The sequence below is a fragment of the Ostrea edulis genome, chromosome 1 (assembly GCF_947568905.1).
Source record: "Ostrea edulis chromosome 1, xbOstEdul1.1, whole genome shotgun sequence".
NCBI lineage: Eukaryota > Metazoa > Mollusca > Bivalvia > Ostreida > Ostreidae > Ostrea > Ostrea edulis.
In genome coordinates this window covers 23172836-23181671 of record NC_079164.1, presented here as the reverse complement: position 1 = coordinate 23181671, position 8836 = coordinate 23172836, and the positions used below count along the sequence as shown (strand labels likewise).

The following is an 8836-nucleotide window of genomic DNA, read 5'->3' as shown; positions in this document are numbered from 1 at the left end:
TCATCTAACTTGATATCATTTATTAATGTTACTTGTTAATTTCTATTGACAATTAACCTATTAATTACAATATTTACAATTATTAAGTATTAATACATAAACAAGTAACGGGAGGTAACTCCTCTAACCATTTCAACTGCAATATATGTGCAAAAACTTCCCTTTTTATTAAGTAATAATCATTTATTATATCTTTGATAAAAAAAAATTGGAGGGGCCGGATCGACCATGGGACGGACCGTCTAGGGACGGATCGACTAGGGACAGACCGACTGTGGGACGGAACGACCTGCTACCGAAAAAAATACAACATTAGCCTGGTACCCGAGGCCTTCCGATGTTCAAAGAACGAAGGCCAGGCATCGGATGTCGAATGGATTCTTCCACTGATCAAAATCCAATATGGCGGACTCAATGGTAAGTAATGGGAATGTACGTAAATGAACGTATCATGGCTTAATTAGCTGTGTCACTTTCGATTTTATGTCATTAGTTGCCAGATACAGACCTTAGGAAATGTATAATACTTGGTTTTCCATGTGACACGCTTGTTTGATATAGTCTTATCCCTTTGTATTCAAGTAAGTAGGTGATTCGCCAACTCGCATATTTTTCACGTGTGTTAAATTAAATCTAACCGTGTCACTTCGTTTTTTCTACTATTGATGGGTTGCATTGGGTTGCTGGCGAAGATATATACTGAGTTTTATAGATGACACGCACCAGTTTTCCTATTTTGAACCGACAATTATTTCAGATCGAATTTCCTCGACTCATTTTGACTGGTTATCCTTGTTAAGCAGTATAAATATTATTGTAACTGCTAGCTGTTTATGAGCCACCCTTGCATTTTGTAAATAATCAATATTAAGCAAGGCATAACATTTTATTCTAGAAAGATACAAGTTAAAGCTACATGCACTAATTATGTAAACACAATGTGGAAATAAGTTTTGGTCTCAAGATCGATTGACTGTATATTGTTTAACGTCCCTCTCGAGAATATTTCACTCATATGGACCCAATAACTTCGATCCAATGGTTTTCAGGCCCTTCTATGTTGCAATCTTATGCTAGTTTAGTTCTTAATATATTTTAATGTACATCATATATGTCAGTCATTATTTGATTCTCTATTGTTTAAAATTCATTCATATTCAAGGGTCACCATCAATTGCCTGTATTTAGACCTATACATGATACTTTGGCCTTTTGAGCAGTGAGGATCAGACTGTTCTTATTTAATTGTGCCACACAATTTCAGTTAATAATCTCATTCAATGATCATTCTTATGTTAACTCTTTTGTCATAATATGCAATCAGGTGCAGAGGACCTATTCTGACCCAGATAATCACTGGGTTACAAAGACATTTCTCTCAACTAGATTTAAAGGTATTTCACATACAGGAATGCTAGATTTATCTAAATTTCAGAATATTAGACTTTTCTTCATGAACAAGGAATATATTCAATTCAAATGCTTTATTAACGACTAGCAAACATGAAGCATACATTATATATACTTGTATGTATATTATATATATATACATATATATATCACACCAACCAGTATCAACTGTACAAGAATAATACAATATTTACTCTCCAAGACTACCAGTTCTTAATATATGCCAACATGGTGTACTGGTGCACACTTTCGTATCTGTACGATGGAGGAACAGGTTCGATTCCTGTTGTTGGCTTCCTTTGAAAGAACTAGTAGAGATCTTCTATTGTTTAAGAATACTTCAATATCATAGCATTTAATGTCAAAGACACACACTTGCACAGAAAACATGTTTACTAGTCTAATGAAATAGCTAAATTTCATTTACAATAATTATTTGCATAGAAAAGGTTTCTAATAAAAGAGGGTTGTGATCAAGCATTTCTTGTGCAACACATTCCCATCTGATATATGGCAAAATTCCTCATAAGTGTTATCCCCAAGTAACTGAAACATGTATGTGTTATGTATTTCAAAGATTCTTCCATTTTCACATGAAACAATGCCAAATCTCCTTTTTCAGGTTTTTCCTGTCATGTATTTCTCATGTCATACTGTGGAATGAATTGCTACTCCTCCTACTGTTGGCTAACTTCTTGATCTGAGAACTGACACTCTCGAACTCCCTCCATGAGTCTTTCTCAAAAAGCTCACCTCTGATCTAAAAATTAAAAACATTGTCACAAACATCAGTATAATCAGTAAAGATGTGTATTGATATGGATCAGGAATAGTAGTAAATACATAATGCACATACATCATAAATATTAATGATGTCATTATTTTATCATAGATAAATAATGAAACAAGTCTGTAATTTATATTTCCCTTTTCATCTAAAGTTTTATATTCATGTAGGTTTTACTTACACAAACAAGAGGGAGGGAATGCTGTTGTCTGCTTGTATGCATGCCACATTCTTCTTATAAGAGTTATGAGATTGATCACTGTTCGTTATCTTCACCTTTCATTCTTCACTTCCACTCAGAAAATTCTCATTTTTAAGGAAGTCTTCTGAAGATCTGGCTTCTCCTTTTTAAAAGGGTCTGCATGATGCACCTGAAATAAAACAAGGTAGGTCAGTTCATTCCATACAAAAAATCAAGCATTTTTCACTATTGTGTTTTATCAATACAGAAATTGTCAGTATCTAATTTAATCAATTTGGGATTGAATTTCTTCCACTAACAAAGAGAACATATTTTAGAATATGATAAACTTCTAACACCTTTAGATGCCAGAAATAATTGTTTTTGTTATCGCTGTAAGAGGTGGAAAACTTCAATAACAGACTGTAACAAATTGATATAGTTGTTAACCTGTTATGGAAGTTTGTAATTCCAGAAGCACTTATATCGCTTGGGGCCTAATTAAGTGCCTGTGTGTAATTCTTCATTCAAGTTGGATGTTAATTCCTTCCAATATGAATTGGTTTGGAGGAGGATGAGTCCTTGAATACCCCTTTAGAATTTCTTTCTTTGTATCTTTCCATCTGGAGTCTGTAGACTACATAGTAAAATAAAGAGATCAATCTGGTTATCTTTCTTTTCCTTTTTCCACAAAATTATATTAAGAGTCATTAATTTGGTACACAAGTACCACAACTTTAATGTATTGAAAACTATCTTGAAATTTTCAATACAGTGAGAGAAATATAAATGCAAAAGTTTGTTTTGGGGATGAATGAGGGTTTCTCCAGATTGTGATCTTCTACATTTTTTCTTTGAAACTTTAGCAGGTGTGAATTTTAGTATCAAATCCAAGCAGTACCAACAAGTTTGTGCAAAAGCATAACAATGAAATGTTACTATAGTGCCATATTGTGTACTTCACATTATGTAAAATTTGTTTTTGTTGTGATACAGAATTCCTGGCTACTACAGCCTAAGATTTTTAAATTGAAGTGTATGAACTCAGTTCTCTCATAAAGAAGACAAAGAATTTGAGTTACAAATAAATGCAATATAATGCTAACACAAAAATAGAATACCTCAATGTATAACTTTTGGCAATATATAAAAATTGTGGACTGACCCACAAATATAATTTTGGACAAACAGGACAAGTGAATCAGAGAGGAATTCACATTAAACCAAAGTAACAACAGAAACTTTAAATCAAGCCTATTGGATCAAGCATAAAGTTGGCAGGTCAACATAATAAAAATAATTGACACTGTCAAGACACCATGTTACTGAATTATAAAATGCATAAATAGCCTTATTATCTACTACACAAGCAATATATACATCTTATATTATACCTGTTGGCATGGTTTTGCATATTCATGAAGCATTATATATGAGGGTGTTTTTCATCCACTATCATGTGTTTCTTCTTTCCATATGTATGGAAATTCATCTGAAATTAAAATGATTAATATACATATATTATATAATATTGAGAATCTGTAAAATTGTACACTATAACTCCAATAAAAGCTTAAAACACCCCTATCATCGCACAAGAAAATCATCGTATAAACTTCAGCTATAGCCTAAAGTTTTATCAAAGTAAAGCACGTCATTAGATCTATATGTAATAAAAAATTGTCCAAGAATGAGTCGAGGAAATTCGATCTGAAATAATTGTCGGTTCAAAATAGGAAAACTGGTGCGTGTCATCTATAAAACTCAGTATATATCTTCGCCAGCAACCCAATGCAACCCATCAATAGTAGAAAAAACGAAGTGACACGGTTAGATTTAATTTAACACACGTGAAAAATATGCGAGTTGGCGAATCACCTACTTACTTGAATACAAAGGGATAAGACTATATCAAACAAGCGTGTCACATGGAAAACCAAGTATTATACATTTCCTAAGGTCTGTATCTGGCAACTAATGACATAAAATCGAAAGTGACACAGCTAATTAAGCCATGATACGTTCATTTACGTACATTCCCATTACTTACCATTGAGTCCGCCATATTGGATTTTGATCAGTGGAAGAATCCATTCGACATCCGATGCCTGACCTTCGTTCTTTGAACATCGGAAGGCCTCGGGTACCAGGCTAAATACAACATGTGTTACCAAGATCTCGAAAAGTTACACCTCGGATTAAGTTTGTGAACTTACGTGGATTATCATCCCAATCTTGTGGTCTCTTAACCCAAAATACAGTGCACCTTGCAATGTTGATAAAAGGCAGGGTAAGACGAAGTGTGACGTCCTGTCTATGTGTTGACGTACGTCACAATGCGACTGACAGAGGCAGATTTTAGTAGCTCGTTTTATGCAACCAAGTAGTTCATAACTTATATAAGCAATGTAAACAAACGGTGATTTAGTAAATGAATATAAATATAAGAATTGAACAACACTTTTGAGCTGTTCATGGTCAATATGAACGGATTTGGATTTGAGGCAAATTCTGTGAATCGTGCTAATAAACAAAATCTGAAACATTTAACTATACTATGCATTGCTTCCCGTGTTATACATATATTGTTGCGCATTTAGAACATCATCCACCTCTCTCCATCCTCCGTTACGAACTCCTCCGATTTTTATCGTTCCATTCCCCTTCAAACGTATCTCTTCCCGCTTCCCAACCTCCTCGATTAATACAAATTTCTCATCACTTGTCCAATTTGAAGATCTTTTAGGTGCTGACAACTCTGCCATGTTTGTTTATGGTTTTAGTGATAAGCAGACGGTAATTGTTTTCGTAATTGCTATGTTTCATATACCATTATTCACTGGAAAGTTCCTCAAGGCCCCTTATGATCTTCAAAAAATCCTTGGAAACCGCGTCGCGTGCAAAACAGCGAAGTGTTCTCCCCTCAGCTGTTTATGGTCTCAAATTTAAAGGAAGTTTTCAGCTGAGAATTATACATGTATTTCAAGAATCAGTTGCTTGATTGGCACCAAACTTGGTACACTGGTACATTCTAAGACGTAAATGACCCCTATGTATTTTTAAGTCACATGGTCAAAGACCAAGGGTCAGTCCACTCTGGGCAGAAAATATCTTGAATTGGTTTGGCACAATTATCAATTAAATGATGCATGTGTGTAACCCTTTTCAATTTTGCACCACATGGGGGGGGGGGGGGGTATATGTTCGACAAACATTTCTTGTTTGTTTTAATAGTAGCATTTTAAGACTAGTTGCTGCAAAAATATACACTGAGAGTCAGTACAGTATAAACAGCGATGTTTCTTACAGATGGCAACTGTATAGTCATTGTAACATTGACTAAAGTTTAAGCTCTAGGTATTGGTTTGCTTTTTTTGTTGTATGATATCCTCTTAGAAAACACTGTGGTGGTTATTTTAGGGGTTTCTGTTGTGATATAAAGTACTGTATGACTACATAATGATTTTCCTCCAATTCTTAGCATTTGTTTAGCACAATCATGAATTAGCAAAAATCACATGTTATCAAATGATTGTAACGCGTTGTGTCATTTCCAATGGATAAACTATCGACAGCCAATCTTTCTATAGAGGAAGCCTACAAGAAAGTTCAACCTGATTGCATCCCAGACAAGCTGAAGCCTCCAACGGGTGCCAAGTACTTTATGAAGAAATTAATGCACACCTCTATGACAAAAACGCTAGAATGATCGCATTTAGAGTGAAACGCGAGAGAATATTTCTATGGATCAGGGCTCTCATGAATTTTTATGAGGAAAAATCATTAGTACAGACACGAGAAGGAAATGACACAGCCATTGTTATTAAAGTATCGAACCATGCCACACTCTATGTTTAACCGGTACCTTTCAAGTACAGGGTATGGTCATTACTTTACACTACCAAAACAACTTGTGAATGAAATAGACGAATTTAACAATAAATTGACCAGAGTAGGGATAGCACTAAATCTTCTAAAACTTCCAACTCCACAAATCAGTGCAGCAGGTGATGAACCAATAGACCTATCCAGTATTATCTTGACGAGTAATCTCCCGTGCGTTACGATCGACGCGTCACGGTTAAACATACTTCCGGTATAGACACGGCATCGTAAGAAACATACTGTACGATCTCGCTTTCCGCCCCCTATCTTTAGAATTATGCACTTTTCGGGGCTCTTTTTGTATGCTGTTCCCTTTGTATACTTTTTAGATATATTTACAACACTTTTGTACCGATGTACGTTATCCTATAACATTTTTTTCGTATTCAATTTGTGGACATTGCATCGATATCCCCATTTCGTCAATGTCGGATTTTTTTCTTCCAATTTAGAAAGTTGATGTACTCCTTTTTTCAAAAAGAGAGATGAACCGGAAAGAAAGATTACTTCACAACTGTTTAAATTTCTTGACAAGCACAAATTAAATTGAAATGTGAACTACAAATCCTTACACTCCACCATAATAAACAATAAGAATTTTTGTTGCAACAGCAACAAATAGGTATTCCGTTGTATGTATCGTGAAGGCAATTCAGTTGTTTCACTATGTAGAAGAATGATGAAATAAAGCTTGAATGAAATCTTTTTTTTTTTTATTTGTACAAAAAAGAATGTACCGGTACATGTACTACAATGTCTTTGTTTTCTTCAATTGTGGTAAAATGTCCTACCTAACATCGATATTGGTTGAAATATCTGTAGAAATAAAAAAAAAAACTTGAAAAATTCAATTTTTACATCACTTCCTGCCGCGACCGGAAGTGACAATGACGTACGATTTTCACATGCTTACTGTTGCTGAGCAATTTCGTAAACAAAATCACATTTTGAGAACAGGAAATCGCGCGACCGGAAGTAGATTTTACAAAGATATTTGACGTTACTTTATCATCCCTGAAAATTTCAAGAAAATCCATCCAGCCATCTCTGAGAAATCGTCAGTGAAAAAAATAATAATAACTAGAAACTCATTACTAGTAATGAGTAGGTCTTCCGTTATACTACTTCCTGTTGAGATTGGAAGTTCAAAAGCCATTCAGTACAATTGAATGTTCATTTTCTTCACACATTATCCGTTGATATTAAGGCCATCAGTGTTGGAAATAAACTGCAGTTCAGATTGCTTTAGTCAAATTCGGTTCCAGTTTTGTGAAATGCATTGGAACATAATCGGACTTAATTAACGACTAAAAAGAAAATATTCAGCCATCTCTGAGAAATCTTGTCGACAAAACAAGGGGAAACTCTATTTAAAAAGTCAAAAGTCTTATTTTCCGAATTACTTTCCTGTTGTCTTTATTCACTTCTGGTCATGACCGGAAGAGCTCCAATCGAATAAATATTTCATTCTACACCTTAATAATTCTCAACTATTCATACTTTTAACTTTCGTAAAAAATACACATGTTTGAGACAACTTCCGGTTTTTCGGTCGGCACTTCCAGTGGACATATTTTACATGAACAAGACCTAATTATCATCCATAATAGCCCCAATATCTGTCAAAACAAAAAAAAAACTTCAAAAAATTATTTTTATATCGCTTCCTGTCACGACCCGAAGTGACGGCTACGTACGATTCTCACATGATGCAAACACACTGATGACTGACTATCAGTCTTGAAAACTTGAGATTTCAGTCGTTCACATTTGCAGAGTACTAGCTTGAACAAATTCTCATTTTGAAGACTGCAAATCTCGCAACCGGAAGTAGATTTCACCAAAATATTTCACGTTACTCTAGACATTTGCAATGTCAATAACATACAAGAAAATCATTTGTAATACTCCATATACAAGCGAGATTTAAGGCAAAGTCAAAAACTCAATTTTTCCAGTTTTTCCTCTTAAAACCGGAATTTGCCGTTTTTGATTCCGGTAGGATCAACATATTTCAAAAGAACAAGAACGAAACAATAAACTAATGTTCGTTCTGTGTCAATAGAAAAAATCTGAAATTTTTGATTTATTTGATCACTTCCGGTGAGGTCCGGAAGTGACGGCTGACAGAGTTAACCATATTCGACAAACCTACTTGTAATGATCTATCATTCCTGAAAGTTTGATGCCTTAATCATTAACCGTTTCCGAGATCTCCCGCGGACAAGATCTCTTCTTTAAAAAAAACCGGAAATTGGACATATCTGACTACCAGAAGTGAATTAAAAAAAAATGTTCGAGGTATTCTCATTCTCTATTATCCCTGAAAATTTCAGGAAAATCCATCCAGCCATCTCTGAGAAATCAAGGGGGAAAAAATAATAACTAGATACTCATTACTACTAATGAGTAGGTCTCCCGTTTGAACACTTCCGGTACACAGCTTTCTGTTCTTACGAGAATCATTCAAATATATCAGAGAATGTGCCTTTTCAAGACATGAGAGGTGTGTTAGTGAAGTTTTCACCCATTTCTCGTAACTTCCGGTGACGGCCGGAAGTAATATTCAGATG

At 34.7% G+C, this 8836-nt stretch overlaps 1 long non-coding RNA gene across 1 annotated transcript; it reads right to left on the bottom strand.

Annotated features, from left to right (window-relative positions):
- Positions 1-1469: 1469 nt before the first annotated feature.
- LOC125672159 (uncharacterized) lies at positions 1470-4489 on the bottom strand. Its single transcript, XR_007368866.2, has 5 exons — positions 4429-4489; positions 3773-3870; positions 2829-3015; positions 2379-2568; positions 1470-2170 (listed from the first exon to the last, which is right to left on the bottom strand). It is a non-coding gene; the product is annotated as an uncharacterized LOC125672159 (long non-coding RNA).
- Between the last annotated feature and the right edge of the window lie 4347 nt (positions 4490-8836).